The 17,267-nt window shown below is 44.3% G+C and overlaps 1 long non-coding RNA gene across 1 annotated transcript in view; it reads left to right on the forward strand.

Moving 5' to 3' along the window:
• The window catches only part of LOC133208172 (uncharacterized), a 175,755-nt gene that overhangs the window by 99,020 nt on the left and 59,468 nt on the right, over window positions 1-17,267 (forward strand). The window lies entirely within an intron of this gene.

Genomic DNA, 17,267 nt, shown 5'->3' on the forward strand with positions numbered 1-17,267 from the left:
CAGCCCAATTAAAACACGGTTTTAACCTAACCTAAAGGTTGATTATTAATTGTCAGGAAGGCCTTTTTCCTTCTGTGCCTTTAATTAGGATTCTCCATTGTGACCTCATCCAGAAGACAGAGTACTGAAGACTCTGAGTACGGTTTATAGTGCTCTGCAGCAGGTGGATGGACCCAGGCCTGTGCTCAGGAAGCAAGTGCAAGTGCTCTTGTGTAAGTCATCCCAGAGTGACAGGAGATCTGTGCACATCATAGCTGTAGTCTCTCATCTTGGACCTTCAGCTAGAGGTTTGAGTCTGTTGGTTAATGAGGGCTTGTTTGGCATGAAGCAGGACATCATTTTTAGGGCTACCATGAAAAAAAAATCCCACAAAACACACAAACAGTCAATAGGTATCTCTGTCAGGGAATAGCATGGCCTTAAGAATATATCTGTGGATTGATAGAATCATAGAATCACAGAATGGTTAAGATCATCTAGTTCCAGTCCCCTGCCATGGGCACGAACGCCTCACACTAGACCATGATGCCAAAGGCTCTGTCCAACCTGGCTTTGAACACTGCCAGGGATGGAGCATTCATCGCTTCTTTGAACAACCTGTGCAGTGCCTCACCACTCTCACAGTAAAGAACTTCTTCCTTGTATCTAAGTTGAACTTCCCCTGTTTCAGTTTAAATCCATCACCCCTTGTCCTACTACTACATTCCCTGATGAAGAGTCCCTCTCCAGCATCCTTGTAGGCTCCCTTCAGGTGGTGTTGAGGACACCAGAACTGCACACGGTGCTCCAAGTGGGGTCTTGTGAGAGCAGAGTAGAAGGGCAGGATCAGGTTTGCTAGTAGCCATATTTGTAAAGGAATTTGAGGCAGAAGTGCCCTGGTATTGTTTCTATCCCCTTTCCAGTTATCCTTACAGTGGTTTACTGCATCCATGCACACTGGATGAACATCAGTCAGGGGTAGGCATTCCCCCATGCACCTGACAACTGCCCTTGCTCTTTAAAAATGCTGGATATTAAAATTATTTTTCTTTACTTATTTATTTAGTGATGGAAACTTTTACCAAGTGCAGGCTTACAGGGACCTTCAAAGAACAAAGGAAAAAAAAAAGAAAAAATATACTAAGAAAAGAATTACTCTTTTTTTTTATTATTATTTATTTTTTTGCAGAGTTGGAATGCTCAAGGTAAAATGGAATATAATAAAAATGTAGTACTTTCAGTGTTCAGATTAAAAACTTGGAGCTCCCAGGAATCTGATGCATAAGCCTGTGTCATTCTGATCAGTTATACCTGTCACTTTGGGCAGCACTATTTAGGCTTAGAGGGAGAAAGAGAAAAGATACATGAAATAGTGCTAAAGGTATGAATAGTGATGAAGAGTAGATCCATTTGTAGCTGCAATAGGCTGGAAGTAGCTTCACTGGGCTTGCAAAGAGGTGTCCCAATGAAAAGGCATGGGCTGTTGGCACAGTCTGCTCAAAGGTCCCTCACTTGAAGGATTTTGGCAGAGTCACAGTATAGAAGATGGATAAGAGTGTGCTTATTCCCCCACATATGTAGGAGGAATAAGAGGCTCTTTGCCTTTGGGAAGAACAGGCAACTTCCACTTTCATTGGAGTTGTGAGGAACAGGGCAGTACCTTGGTTTTTTATTCTCCTGAGCCTTTGTTTGTGAGCAACTATGACCACAGAACAGATTCAAACCTCAAAATGTGTACTTATTTGTTATTTTTTCCTTAGCAAGGACTGAAGCAGAGATACACTTGCAAACATGGCTGCTTAAAAGCAATCTGACAATTATTCCGAACCCTTTTCCCTTAAATGTTAATTGATTTAAAAGTATACTTTCACATTTGCATATTCGTAGTCATAATGCAATAATAATTTTTCTGATACAGTGCTGCCAGCACCTAATTTCCTTTATAACAGAGTTATTGTGTCTTCAGATGTGCAGTGGGAAGAGGATTGGAAACTTTGGGGTTTACCTGCTTTCTGCTATATTTTTGATCTCTGGCATTTTTGGAAGAAAACTTACTGGAAAGGACTGCAGGGGAAGATGTTGTAGGAGGAACTAAGTATAGTAAAATGTCCTTTTTTTGCTTGGCTGGTGCTGTTCTGCATGGAATAGCTTGTAAAGGTATTGCTTAGGGCCAGAGATTTCCCAGCCAGGGTTTGTTTTGAGAGGGAATGGCTTATTCTCCCACAGTACACAGTAGGGAACCTTCTGCCTAGCAGCTGTCTTGAGATTTGAGGTGTTCAGCCAAGGACTTCAGTGGGTTAGTAGATTAGCAGCTTCAGGGAAGTTGCTCTTAATAATTTAACTTTCAGAAAGCAGGTTATAGTGCTTTCAAACAGTTGTGTCAAAGACACAGCAAAAATTAATGGCTCAGAACTAATGGCAAGCTTTCCAGGATGTTGCTCTGATTTATTGAGTGATGTGAAGCTCCAGCATCCTTGTGTAGAGAGCACTTGTCTTCGTATAGGTGGGCTAATATTGCCTCAAGCCTTTGACTTGGTGAAATTGCTTAGATGCTACTTGGGGTGTAGATAGCTGGAGTTGATTACTCCTAAGTATTCAAAGAGCAGAAACCCTGGAGAAAGGCTGATTAGCTGCCCAGGAGGATGATGTTCCAGCCATGTAAACAAACTCCTGAAGTCTCCTAGCTATAATGAGGACCAGGCCCCAGTGACAAAGCCCACTCTGCTCTGTGCTGCTGCATTGAAGTTGAGCAATTTGCAAGGGCAAAGTGATTGGAGGCAGTCCCGGAGATGCACGTAATCCACTAATCACTACTCGGAGACTTCTGGTGCTCAGAAACAGCAGGAGGGAATTGGCTTTTATGAGCTGAAGAAGACACTGGCATATGTTGTTGGGGGGGGGGGGGGGAAGGGACTACTTAAATATTTATAAATTAAGGGTACATTGGGATCCTTTCTGGCTTTCCTATGCCTGATTCCCCACTTCCTCTTGGGGATAATGAGACATAAAATCTTCTCAGCCTTACCTGTGTTTTAGCTGGGAAGCATCCAGTGAGAGACACCTTCTGTCTTCCAGCCTCCATGCTGTACTAGTGGACCAGGTATAGACAAAGCCATCACAAAACGTGCCTCATAACCCATCTCATGGGGCAGTCTCAGTCTCCCTCCAGAAACATCGCAACTGACAAAAATAGAATCATAGAATGGTTTGGGTTAGAAGGAACCTTAAGATCATCCAGTTCCGACCCCCTGCCATGGGCACGGACACCTCACACTAGACCATGTTGCCCAAAGCTCTGTCCAACCTGACCTTGAACATTGCCAAGGATGGGGCATTCACTACTTCTTTGGGCAACATGCTTTAACGTGTAGAGTGCTCTGCTCACCTTTGGTACAGGACCTGTGAAAGCAATGGGGAAGGCTGGGAAAGGGGAGTAGACTTTATGATGCATCATGCTGTGAAGTCAGAACAGCCCAAAAGGGCAGTGGTAACAAGAGCCACAGAGGCAGGAGGAGATGTCAAGGGTCACCAAACCCTTGCTGCTATCCCAAGCAAGGCTATTACTGACAGGCAAGCGGCTCCAAGAATGATGCTTTGGACAAGGTGACTTTAGGAACTGTTTCCATTCAAGACCTGTGGGAAACAACTGTGGTAGTGAACACCAGGAACAGTGTGTATTTCCTGCTCCAGCTGGATAAACATTGTATGCTGGTTGTTTCCTGGTTTTGGTGTGTTGTAGTCAAGTAGTTTCTTCACAAGATGCGCTTTCTGAAGTGCTGCTCACTCTTTTCATTAGAGCTTCTGTTTTTATAAGGCTTATAAATACCGTGATAACCATTTTGTGCAGCAAATGAAGGCACAGGATGTGAGGAGAATCATTCAAAGCTACTGAACATGTCAATAGAGCTGAACCGCACACACTCACAGCCCAAACACAGCTATTAGGCTGTTGCTCACCTTCTCTGCTACGTGTAAAACAGTGAGGGAGAGGCCGTGAGAAATGGTTCCAGTTAACTTTTCTGAACAGACCACACAAAACTTCTGCTAAGCTGTAGTTGCTCTTTGCTGTGCAAGGTAATTTGGTAGTGACAGAATAAGGGGGGATGGCTTTAAGCTGAAATAGGGTAGATTTAGATTAGGTATCAGGAAGAAGTTCTTCCCTGTGAGGGTGGTGAGGCCCTGGCACAGGCTGCCCAAAGAAGCTGTGGCTGCCCCATCCATGACAATGTCCAAGGGCAGGTTGGACGGGACTTGGAGCAACCTCTTCTAGTGGAAGGTGTCCTTGCTTGTGGCAGGGGGTTGGAACTGCACGAGCTTTAAGATCCCTTCCAACACAAACCATTCTATGGTTCTGTGGTTTTATATTCATGAACATCTTCAAATAGCTGTACTTTCATGATTCAGCTATTTCTACATGCTGTTTCACTCTTAAGTTTCAATGTGGTATCAAGTCAGACACAAGTCTGCTCTTCCTTTGCTGTAAAGGGTGTATAACCCTTTTGTCCTGTTCAGGTTAACAGCTCTTTCAAGACCTGTTAAAACCTGCACTTATATAAATCACATACTAAATGGTTTAATATTGGGTATTAACATTGCATAAATCAATTCTAATTAGTTAAAACTGTTGCTGTAATGAAGATCTGCCATTCAAATCCAGTATAGTGTCAGTGGATGTGTTGGAAAAAGCAAACCAGGCTCAGTGCTGGAAGTGCTTCAGCACACTTCATGGTGTTTGTGTGAAAACATGCAGCTCTGATCACGTTGAGCCACATCTGTAAGAGAACTTGGATTGCTCTTGTGGTTCCCATGTCTCTGGTTTCTCACCTTGCACTGTATGGTGGCATGGTGTGGCGGTGCACAAGTGCCACCGCTGCTTCATGTCACAAGGAACTGGATCTTCTACTTTGTGAGTTGCTGGGTGGCTCAGGGCCCATGTTTCAGGGCACTGTAGGGTTACTGAGTAATTTAAGGAGTATTTCTGTCCCACTGCAGTATAAACCTCTCAGGAATTAGTTTTAACCCAGCTGCAGCTTTGATACTGTGTTTGCATGAGTTATTTACAGTCCAGCCTCTAATGGTGTATCTATGACATAGGTTCTGTCAAATCACATGAGTTACTTCACTGGCTGGAGGTGTCTTGGAGGTGTTACCCGTATCCTGGAAATAGTTACACCATTCAGTCCTCAAGGCACAGAGCACTTCCCTGCTACTTGACCACTCACCCATCTTTCACTGAGGCTGTCCCATTTGGGTTTTGCAAGTAGAAATATCACAATCTCTCTCAAACTAGTAGGTACTGCATTTCTTTTATTTTGCCAGTGGTGTCACTACTGCATCACAAGATTTGTGTTTTTGTGTAGTCTTGAAGAAACAGCAGTAAGAGTGGTGTTGAGCATTTGAAGGGCTGGCCCGCAGCAAGGGGCAAGTGGATGTTGAACGGGGTCAGAGCAGGTGAGGGTGGTAGAGGCACCCTCGTTGTCCACCACCTCCAATTCTCACTTGTCTCCTTGCTGTGCTTAAGGAGGAATGAGGTTCTACAGCTGAGCACATGCTCAGCTGTTAGGTTGGGCCTCTGTAGTGCCAGGGAACTGTACAACACACAAGTGATGAGAGGGGGGTGTTTTGGCTTACCCTGGGTTTCCTGTTAGACTTCCAAGGTGGCATCAAGGTAGGATGTGGTGGGTTCACTTAGAGTAGTGAGTGTGACATCCTTGGTTATGTTGGAGCTTCCAGTCAGCACTGCCATATAAACAGAAATTATTTTGAGGAAGCTCTCAGAGATTGTTAATGAATCTGTTTGATTTCAAAGCCTCTGGCTTGCTCTGTCCTGGTTTACTAGTGCTAATTTGCTACCTATGCGGAAGCTGCTCGTTTTTTTAAGTCATTATTACTATTTTTGATATCAGGGTTTCTCCTGATAAAGGGCTGTGTCAGCGGCAAATGTGCCTGCTCTAATGGAATTGCCGACAAGTGAATTTTGTCTTTTCTGTAAAGTCAGTAGTTCCAACAGTAGGATGAAGCCCTGGGGAGACCTGGAGCTGAGAGGAAACACAAGTGGACTTTTGTTGTTGTTAGGGGCAGGAGAAAGACTAAATCCTGCAAACTAATAAGCTCCTTCAGCTCAGATGTCATTTCTGATCAAACCACTTACTGCTGCTTTCACTGGGAGGTCAGATAAATGTCTTTGGCATTAGAAGTTATTCAGCAAGATCAGAAAGTGTCCAGAGCACTGTCATCTGCTCTGTGGGGATGTTGGGCACACAATTAACAACTGCAGACAGAAACTGCATCTGATTTAGTTCAGGCAGTTGGATTTTAGTCTGTCAAAAGGGAGTTGACCAGATGTCAGTGAGAGTGAAGCCTTTGTCTTCTGCCTGGTGACCGGGAATTCCCAGGGAACAGCTTTGGTATGAGAGACAAAGCATGCCCACAAGGCTCAAGGTATGGTGGTTACCTGTGCTGGGGGTCCTTCTTTGCCACTTTTTACACATACCCAGAAATTAAGAGGCAGCCACATCAGTAGGGTCAGGACTGTCCTTTAGAACCTGAAACTGTAGTCTCTTTATTGTGAGTATTCAGGGGGCTGATACAGAGGGTTAGCCCTGGGCTGTTGATATAATCAGTACCAATGACTTGTAGAGAGTTTGTGGGATTGATGTGTGTTGGCATTTGACTTGTATTCACATCACAGAAAACCATGTGCTTCAATTTTTGCATTTTACTTTCCTTTATTACACTTAGTAACTGCTTCTCCCTCTGGTGTTTTTGTTTTTTTTTACAAGTGAAAAAGGTCAAGAGAATAGGTGAAAATAAGTCAAGTGAGAAGGGTATTACTCGACTTCTCTTCTAGGTGATTTATTTTCCTTTAGGTAAATCTTAGGGATTGCCATTAAGTTGGCATGTTTGCGTAAGCCCATGTGAGCCATGGGGATCTGCCTGTAGCTCTGCAACGTATCAGTAGGTGTTTCATTTTGACACAGGATTAACTTGTAAAGAATAGCACACATAGTGTTTGATCAGGACGATGAGGAGGAGAACAAACTGCAGACAGATGTAGTGCTTGCTTAGCCTCGAGCAGCTATTCCTACATCTGTAGAAGTGGTTTTGAGATGGCTGCAGACTGGGGCAGCCTCCATCAGAATGGAGAAGGCCTGTATCTATGTGAAGGCAGAAGAGTCCCTGTGGAAATGGATCAAAATCTGAGCAGGTCTTCCAGTGCTGCTCTTGGGCTTGGGTGGCATTCAGCTTTCTCCAAAACTTCCTCAGGAAACTGAGAAAAGGGGCACTCAATTTTGCTTTCTACAGGAAAGATGTCTGTAAGATAGCCTCATTCTCATCGAGTACTGTGGTATGATACAAGCACAATGGTCGTGCAAGAGAAAAGAGGGACCAGTTCTTACCTGGCTGTAAATTGGGTACCTTTCCAGTGATGCCAGTGGGGTTATGCTGGTTTATACCAGCTGAAAATATGGTCCAGATGGTCTTGATGAGATAGAAGTATCGTGGTGCTTTCTGTATGTAATGATTTCCCACCTCTGAAAACTGCTACAGGATCCACATGGGGGTTCATACAGATGTAGATGCACACACAAAGTTTCAGGCACTGGAGGGAGAAGCCTGCTTATTTTTCCCAGAGATAGCTGCAGAGTGAAATATTGATTCCTGGGGTGTCTAAGCTGAACCACAAGTTCATAGGTTTATGTATTCCCTATCTGCCTACCTTTGCATAATTCCAGTAAAAGCATCTTGCTTACAAAAGAGGAAGATCATTTGTAATGGAAATAGCTTTAGCAGGAGAGTTTAAGTATAAATATGAAGAGAATGTGATTGCTTGAGTGACAAACCTCGTGAGCTTTATTTGACAGTGTCATGTCAGATCCCACGCTAGGATAAAATATGTAAAACTTGTGTCTTTAGAAACATATGGTAAATGTAGCAGTGAAGGGGATTTTTGACAGGTCTACCTGTGGTGTTCTTCAGTATCGAAAATTGCCTATACTCCCTTCTGAGCTCTCAAAAAGATAAATGCCATTTCTCTAACTTGTCTTATTCAGACCTAGAGGAGTGAGATGATTTTGCTGTTAGCAGGTTCTTATATCTCTACCTGTGATTGGTCTGATCCTCCCCTGATGAAATTCCTTGTGATAGACCTTCTGAGGTTATGGGAACTAGATGTTCAGCTGAGGTTAGGATTTGTTACAATAGGGGAAAGCACTTCAGACTTCATTTAATCATGACTTCAGTGTGTTCAGGGCTGGAAGTTCAAAAGATGTCAATTGACAATAAGGGCCAGGTCAGCTGATGCCAGCAGAACTCCCATGGAGCTGTGGTGGGATACAGGAGCCAGCGATCTAGCCTTGAGACAATCCGTAGCAGGCAGCACCTCCTTAACTTAACAGAAATAACTGGGTTAGGTGTCAGGACACCTGAGAAGGCTTTTTTAGAGCTGGTGTCGATCCACAACTTTTGGCATCTCTAAGACTGTGTAGACAGTATCTGTTATCAGCCCCCAAGATCTGACCTCTGGCTATTACTGGACACTGTTTTTCTTTATTTAAAAGAATAAAGAGGGAGGCTTTGCATCTCAGTATTCTCAAAGTCAAACGTAATACAGTACAAAAGGTGTCAGGATGCATTTTATCTAATACAGAAGGATGCTGTAGGCAACACTTCGAAGCTTGTTGAAAAGCAGGTGACAGCCACCCATGTAAAGAGTCCCACTTCTTGAAGTGTGTGATGCCGTGTTGTTGCTATTAATTTCACCAGCTCTGCTTCTGAGTGGGGAAGTGAATGAGTGATGCAGCTCCATAAAGCTGCCTTGGCCTCCGACTTACATGACATGTTCCGTGTAATCCACTTAATTGCATGTATAAACTTGTCAGAACTTCCAGCAGAAAAAACCCATAATGCACTCAGAAAAGGTGAGGTGGGGGGGGGGCACACAGGACAAGCTGAATGCTGAATTACCACAGTGCATTGCTATCTTCCTCAGTTCGGTTTGATTCCAAGTCAGTAATTAGAACAGTTGCTGCTGGATGTTAACACAGGTCCAGTCAGGTGTAGCCACTGTGTAAGTGTGGTGGCAGGAATGGCAGGAAGCCCTCAGCTGGAGTGACAAGCTGGAAAAGAATTTAACTTCTGAGGTGAGGCAGTGGTGACCACCTCACCACCAGATCAGGTTGGTTTTCCACTGAGGGAAGTCACATTGCAAATGGATTTTATTAGAGTTTTTATTAGGTGCATGTCAGACTAGTATTTCACAGGCTAAAATAAGAAAATAGGTAGAGAAAAGTTTAGATATTATAAATCATAGAATCACAGACTGGTTTGGGTTGAAAGGGACCGTAAGGTCATCTAGTTCCAACCCACAGCCATGGGCATGGACACCTCACACTAGACCACGTCACCCACGGCTCTAACCAACCTGGCCTTGAACACTGCCAGGGATGGAGCATTCACCACTTCTTTGGGCAACCTCTGCCAGTGCCTCACCACCCTCACAGTAAAGAGCTTCTTTCTTATATCTAACCTGAACTTCCCCTGTTTCAGTTAAAAAATGCAGAATGTCTTTCCCGTACCTCGTTACAGCTTGTTGGACCTGTTGTAATTGGAGTCATGCTGATGAATGCATTCTATACACCAAGCAGGAACTAAATGCTACCATAGCATAGGAAGGAACCTGTAAGTGCTGAGCAGCTTCCTCATTTGTAGTCCACAACCTAGGAGGGTTCATCTCTCTTGGTTCTGGAGAGCATCAGCTGACACAGAATGAAGTCTTCATTGTAAGTCCCTATCTGGCATGCAGGCTGAGAAGTGGTCAGGGGAAAGCCTCATGTTCTTTCTAATCATCTGGGAGATGTAGACTGTGAGGACTAACATGTCTCAGCAGATGACTGCTTGGTGCTCTGCATTATTTCATCTGTGTCATAGACACTGGGGATAGACAGGATGGAAAACAAGATATTTTTTTTTTTGTCAAAGACCTGTGGAGGTTCTCTTTGAAAATCCACAACTCTCCTTTGTGGAGTCATTTGTGCATAGGAATTCTGAATTCCTTTGTGCAGTCTACAGGAGCAGAAGCAAATTGAAACGTGCAGGATGTGTCTAAGAAGGAAGTTGAGTGGTTTTAGTTACAACTTCTTGTCTCATTGTGGGTATAAACCTCCTACTTTGTCTTGTCTTACTGTGGTGTCTGGAGGGGGTCCAAGTACTTTATTTACTATGTTTGCAGTGTACTAGAGGTGAGAAGTTTTCAGTTCGTAGTGGTTCTTGCAATTCACACACAGCCTCAAGGGTATCATCTATGCAGAAGGAAACTTGAGCTTTTAGGCTGGAATGCTGAAGAGGCTTTCAGCACTCCTCTTCATACTGTTCAGGTACCAGAAATCAGCTACAGCATAAAATTGGTGTCATATGCTTGTCAGCATTGTCAGCTGCCTCAGTCTTACTTTATGTAGTGGCAGTTTGTCCGTATCAGCTGGAGAAACAACTCCTGTGGTGGTTGGTGAAGTGGATGAGCCACTCTCTGGATGCTCAGTGAAAAGTTTTCTACCCTCTTGCTCTTTTGGATATGAGTGAAAGGCTGAGACCTCACTCAAGCACACATTGAAACCTGGAGCAACTGTGGGCTGGAAAACTTCTGTTGCTTAGTGGTGTTTGTAATCAAGGAAATGAAATTAACCCAAATCACTGCACTTGCAGCTACACTAGGAAGTGTCCAGCATCCTCCTGTGCTATTCTACATCTGTACATCTCCTGCATACTCCTGTACATCTATTCCCAGGTCAGGAGCAAACTCTTATAGGCCGTGCCAGGTGATGTTTCTCCTCTGTGGATCTGTTGTGTGACTTACCCCTTGTTTTTCATCTCCTCTATGTGGGAGACCATGCTGAGGCGTGTGTATATGCGAGGTGCTATCTGTCAGGTGCTTTAGGAGTGAGCAGCAGCTGTCACTCTGCTGGGTGAATAACAGGGAATTTAATTTGTTGGGTGGAAAGAGTTAAATGAACTTTAACTGAAAAGCTCTATCTCTCCCTCTCAGAGTAGAAAATAGCCAAGGGCAACAGCGGATGACTAATGTGTAGAATATTGCAATTAGTATAGCGAGGTAGTTACAGGGATCAAATTAAAAAATTCATTAACGTACGCACTTAATTAAGAAACACTTTTCGGTTTACATGATAGATTATGACACCTATTAAATCTTCTAGTACAAGCTGTAATGGGCTTCTTTGCTCCTGGGCAGGGAACTATTGCCTTTGAGGTCCTTGGAACTTCCCCAAGGAGTAGCAGCAGTGGTTAAAAGTGTGGTACAAACAATGCTTTTCTCCTGCGAGGTGCAAGCCCTACTTTACCAGAAACTAATTTATAAATAAACCAGCCCAGGGATTGAGAGACCCATCAGACTGCAAGCACAGTGGATGACTAAATAAACAAGCAATGACCTTGAGGATAAAGAACAAATAAAGTTAGCAAAAGGCTGAGGTGAGTCCCAGTGAGGCAGCATGAGATGCATGAAGAGGCTGTGTCACTGGGGCACATCTCTCTGTGACTTCAATGAAGCTTCACCCTGAGTTTCTCAAGATGAGATGCTTGGCTGCAGCTTTTCCTTCACATTTTGGAGTTAGTTTCAGTTTTGTTCGGGTTTTGGGGGGGGAAGTCTGAACACTTTAAGGGTTGTGGCATCTGGAGATCCTGAGTGGGCACTGTGATGTGTCTGTGGAGGCAGCTGGGCTATTAATTCTGCTGCATTGGGAACACGATGGATCAAGAGGGTGGTTTGGTGAAGTTTCTGATCTTCTAAAATAAACCAAAGCTGCAGGTTTGGGGCAAAAATAAAAATCCAACAGATAAAGCACATGAGCTTTTTTGTTAGAAGAGAGGTATTTTTGAAGGTGTGAAATCAGATTGGATTTTACCCCAGTCCTGGGGTAACGGTTGGACTTGATGATCTTAAAGATCTTTTCTAACATAGCTGATTCTATGATTCTGATTCTCCCTAAAACATCAGGCACTGAAAGTGCCCATGTTACCATTTTAGTCTACTTTCAGAAATCCGTGTGTTCCATTTTAAGATTCTAAAATGAAGCTCCTGAAAATCCAACTCTACTTATGGTTCTAAATGTCTGAGTCAGCATGAACCAGTGTTATGCTGCCAAGACTTTTGTAGGAAATGAATACATTCTTCTGTCAGATTGATGTGGATTTTTTCCTAAATGAGTTTGAGTTCTGAATAATGTTGATGAAATGCCCACAGTTTATTAAACAGAGCAAATCTAAGTAGTCCAAAGATTTACTGTTCATTAACAATGTTTGAATGAACTTTAAATGAAAATGAGCCAGGAGATGCAGGAATGATGCCTTCATTGTAACAGATACATAAATGTAGTTCAAATTGGAGAAGTTTGTCCAGGCACACAGAGCTGTGCCCCCAGCTGGGGCATGTTCCACACGTGCATCTGTTGCCCTGAAGCCTGATTAGTAGCTTGGTGAGTTTCATGGAGACATTGGACTGCCATCCAGAGGAACCTGGACATGCTTCGCAGATGGGACCATGCAGACCTTATGAAGTTCAACAATGTGAAGTGCAAGGTCCAGCACGTGGGTCAAAGCAATCCTGGACACAGCTACAGATTGGGTGGAGAAGTGATTCAGAGCAGCCCTGCAGGGAAGGACCAGGGGGTTTTGGTCAATGAAAAACTGAATATGAACCGGCTTCAGTGTGTGCTCACAGCCCAGGAACCAAACATGTCCTAGGCTGCATCAAAAGAAGCATGACCAGCAGGTCAAAAGAGATGATCCTGCCCCTCTACTCTGCTCCCATGAGACCCCACTTGGAGCACTGTGTGCAGTTCTGGTGTCCTCAGCATAAAAAGGACATGGAGCTGTTGGAGCAAACCCGGAGGAGGCCACGAGGATGATCAGGGGCTGGAGCACCTCCTGTATGAAGATAGGCTGAGAAAGTTGGGGCTGTTCAGCCTGGAGAAGACAAGGCTGCGTGGAGACCTCATAGCAACCTTCCAGCTTCTGAAGCAGGCTTACAAGGATGCTGGAAGGGGACCATTCATTAGGGACCGTAGCGATGTAGCTGTGGGTGTAAACTGAAACAGAGGAAGTTCAGGTTAGATCTAAGGAAGAAGTTCTTTCCTGTGAGGGTGGTGAGGAACTGGCATAGGTTGCCCAAAAAAGGGGTAAATGCTTCATCCCTGTCAGTGTTCAAGGCCAGGCTGGACAGAGCCTTGGGTGCCATGGGCTAGTGTGAGGAATCTCTGCCCATTGTAGGGGGACCTTAAGGTCCTTTCCCACCCAAACCGCTCTGTGATTCTTTGCCTTTCTCTTTCAAACTCTCTGGTTAGTTGGGTTTTGTGTTTTTTTGTTTGTTTTTTTTCTCCTTTGACCTTGACAAACTGTTGGCTGGTGGCAGTTTTCTCCCTTTGGATCTTTTGCCTGGCAGACCCTGGCCAAAAGTACACAGAGCTTTAGGGAGCCGTGGGGCTGTTCCAGATTACTGGCAGGGGAAAGGTGCTTTGCTGCCCTTGGGAGCACCTCTCCACCTCTCCCTCTGCCCCTTCTGCCTGGTCAGGATCAGAATTCTGTTAAGCACTTCCACAGAGGTCTGGCTTTTCACTTAGTTACATGGAATGCAAGTAATATCTAGCATCTACAGTATTTGATCAGCACTAACAGGCCTGCATAAATAAATAAAAGTCTTAATTTATGCAATGAAATATCGTATTGCTTTTTTAATCAGTCAGTAAATGGAGATGATGTGAATAAAGAATCTCGGAAATGATTTTTTAGGTGATGTGGAAGGCCCTAGGTTATCCTTATTAGTGATTTTTGTACCAGACTGTACAGATTGAAATAAGTTCTCTCATAAGTTCTCCGGCACCATCTAGAATGGCTGCTGATCACTCGGTTTGTCAGCGTTTACAGCTTCTTATCTTCCTTAGAGTGTGTGAGGTGCTCACCCTGAGAAAGAACTAGTGCCATAAACCATTACCAACTAAATATTCCAGTTCCATTTAATCCCCTGGGAATCTGCCCAAAGCCCCAGTCCAGAGGAAAACTCAAGGCCCGTGAGCTCTTGGATTCCCACTGGAGGTCATGATTCCCTGCCTTGATGGAAATGGCTGTGAGGCTGGCAGTGGTGGTGATGAGCTGTCACAGACGGTGAAAAAAGAGGGAATGTTTACCACCAACACTTAGAAACCTTCTTGTCTCTCTGTTGCTGGAATCTCTTTCTAACCTTTGTAGGATTTCTCTCCTCTGGTTTGTTTCTTTCATCCTGTAGGCAATGGCATGGAATACTGATGAGGAAATATTTGGTCTAAAGCCAGCTAGTCAATTTGGGGTAATTAATTGGAATGGTGATTGGCAAAAACCCAGCCCAAATTTTCGTAGGTAATTTATAGCATAGGTAATAGTTTACTCGTGGATAATTATCTCTACCTGTAGGCAGCAGAAGGTAATCTTTATGGAGATCCAGATGCATCACTAACAAAGGCTGTTCAAGGAAACTGCAAATGCTTAGGCTGAGTTATCTGTCTAATTACTAAGACTGTGCAGTAAACCTGTCCCTTGTTCTTCCTGGATTCCCTGCACCTTAAGCCAGGTGAGCAGAAATAAGGGAGAAATGATTCTTCCTGCTGGGAAGCCAGTGTTCCTGTCAGTCTTTGTGTTAGCTAGCACAAATGCACTAGGCTTTTGGGATGTTGTCATTTGCTTAGTATCAACCAGCAAGAAATTGCTACTGCTCAGAAGCAAGGAGGGAGCAATTAGATAGAAGGGTAATGGAGGAGATGGCTTACAGCTTGTAACTTGTTGTGGGGTACAGCTTGTGTTCTTAGCTACTAGAGATGTCAGTGTCGGGCCGTCTTCAGGCAAATACCTCAGTCCTCTGAAGTGGATGAGCTCCTCTGGTGGGCTTTTGGGGCACTTCTGTAATACTGCTGTCATTTTCATAGAATGACAGAGACATTAGTATTGGAAAGGTCCTTTGGAGAGCACCCACTCCAACCCCCCTCCCAAGGCAGGGCCACCCAGAGCAGGTTACACAGAAATGTAGGGTTTGAATGTCTCCAGAGAGGGAGATTCCACAATCCCATGGGGCAGCCTGTTCCAGTGCTCTGCCACTCTCAAAGTAAAGAAGTTCTTCCTCATGTTGAGGTGAAACTTGCTGTGTTTTGGTTTATGGCCACTGTTCCTCATCCTGTCACTGGGCACCACTGAAAAGGGTATGGTGCTATCCACCTGGCTTTGAGATATTGATATGCATTGATGAGATTTCCTCTCAGCCTGCTCTTCTCAAGAGGCCAGCTCCTAGCTCCTGCAATCTCTCCTCACAAGAGAAATGCTCCAGATCCATGATCATCCCTGTGGCCCTGTTTTGCCAGAATGTCAATCTTGAACACACTGCAGGAATACTTGTCAACTGTAGGATAGGAACACCATTCCTCCGCATAGCGTCTCCCCTTGGCCTCTTTTCAAGAATTGGTTTCTCGCTCTATAAATGGAAGGTGAAGGGTATCATAGAATCATGGAATCACAGAATAGTTTGGGTTGGAAAGGTCCTTAAGATCACCCAGTTCCAACCCATGGGCAGGGACACCTCACACTAGACCATGTCGCCCAAGGCTCTATCCAGCCTGGCCTTGAACTCTACCACGGATGGAGCATTCACCACTTCTTTGGGCAACCTGTGCCAGTGCCTCACCACCCTCACAGTAAAGAACTTCCTCCTTATATCTAACTTGAGCTTTTCCTGTTTCAGTTTGAACCCATCACCCCTTCACCTATCACTACAGTCCCTAATGAAGAGTCCCTCTCCAGCGTTCAAGAGTCCCTCTCTGGTATAAGAGGGAGTAACCTCAGTGCCTGTTCACAGATGTTGTTGTCCTTTTCAAGAGAATATAGAGGGGAAAGATAAGGATTTTGTAGCCAAGGAAGGAGGATGTGCTAAGTATAACCATTCTGCTGTTCGTTTGTTCCCACAAGCAGTGGGCAAAGAGTAGCTCTGCTCTTCATGCTTGGGGATAAGCAACTCCTGTGTGGAGAAATGGCCTGGTGAGGTGGTAAGAAGGTGCAGGTTTGTGGTTGGGAGAGCAGGAGTGGAAGCAAATGGCAAGTCTGCCCCTCCGTAAGCAGACAACAGCTGGTTAACAGCAGCTTTCAGTGATGTGACATGGGGCTTGCTTTCTTTTATAGGTTAAAGACGGGCATGTAGTTTTTACAGTGTGTTGTAGCAGAAGCAGCAGCGCTACAGTAAGTTGACAGTTGTAGGAACAAAACAAGTAACTTGCTTTTACCACAGATGTGGCTTATTTTGGAGAGCTGTTCCAATTTGAAATCATTCTTCACAGAACACTTAATGTCTTCTGTTCTGAATGGCAATGCTGTGTCCTCTTTGGATGACTAGGGACAGATAAATGTTGTCCCAGGCACTGGGAAATTCCTGTTGATATTCTCAAGCATTTGAACTCTCTCCCTGCTATGAAATATATCACTCAAGCATTCTGAACAAAAAGCAATATATCCCAGTGAATGTCCAACACTTGTGAAAGATACACAAGTAGAAGCCCAACACATTGATGGGCTCCTAGACAGCCCTTACCTTCTGTGTATGGACTGGACCTGTGGTTTTGTTTGCCTGAAGCTGTTTGTTTTGCTTATCAAATCTGCTGAAGTTTCTATCTTTCTGTTAATATCCCCAGAGCAAACTGTAAAAAACAAAAGCAGAGCCCCTAACATTATCCTGCTGCATACAGGGTGATGTTTGTTGGTTTTGATTTTCTTTTTCCTCCTTGTGAAATACTTTGAGTACATGGTGTTCTTTCCAAAAGGGAATGGGCTGTAGACATGCCTTAGAATAAGCAGCAGGTCTGCATGCTCTCATTCTAATTCTGCATTAGTGACAATATGCAATTCAGCTCTGCCCCTCAAGAAGAGAGCAGAGGCTTCTCCAAACAGATGAAGAAAAAAAAGCCCCTAAATTTTGCTTAGCAACAGAAAAATATCTCATTGCTGAAAAGCAGATTCTTCAAGTCCCATTGGGTTTTTGGCATGCTGACTTTTCAGTTTGGCTGCATCACTGAGGAGGGCAGGTACACGGTGAGGTTCTGTTCCGAATGTCAGTTTTGGGGAACATCCCTCCAGCATGGGATGAGGTGGGGAGCACCTCACTTACCTGACATCAAATACACTGGTGATCCCACAAGAGCTGGCTGAACACCACATCCACTTCACATGTGTCTGCAGTGCTTGGCATAGCAGGTAGGATTTCTATGTCA

Source organism: Neopsephotus bourkii, unplaced genomic scaffold (genome assembly GCF_033783945.1).
Source record: "Neopsephotus bourkii isolate Nb327-2 ecotype Australia unplaced genomic scaffold, CSIRO-AGI_Nbou_v1 NB_244, whole genome shotgun sequence".
Classification (NCBI taxonomy): domain Eukaryota; kingdom Metazoa; phylum Chordata; class Aves; order Psittaciformes; family Psittacidae; genus Neopsephotus; species Neopsephotus bourkii.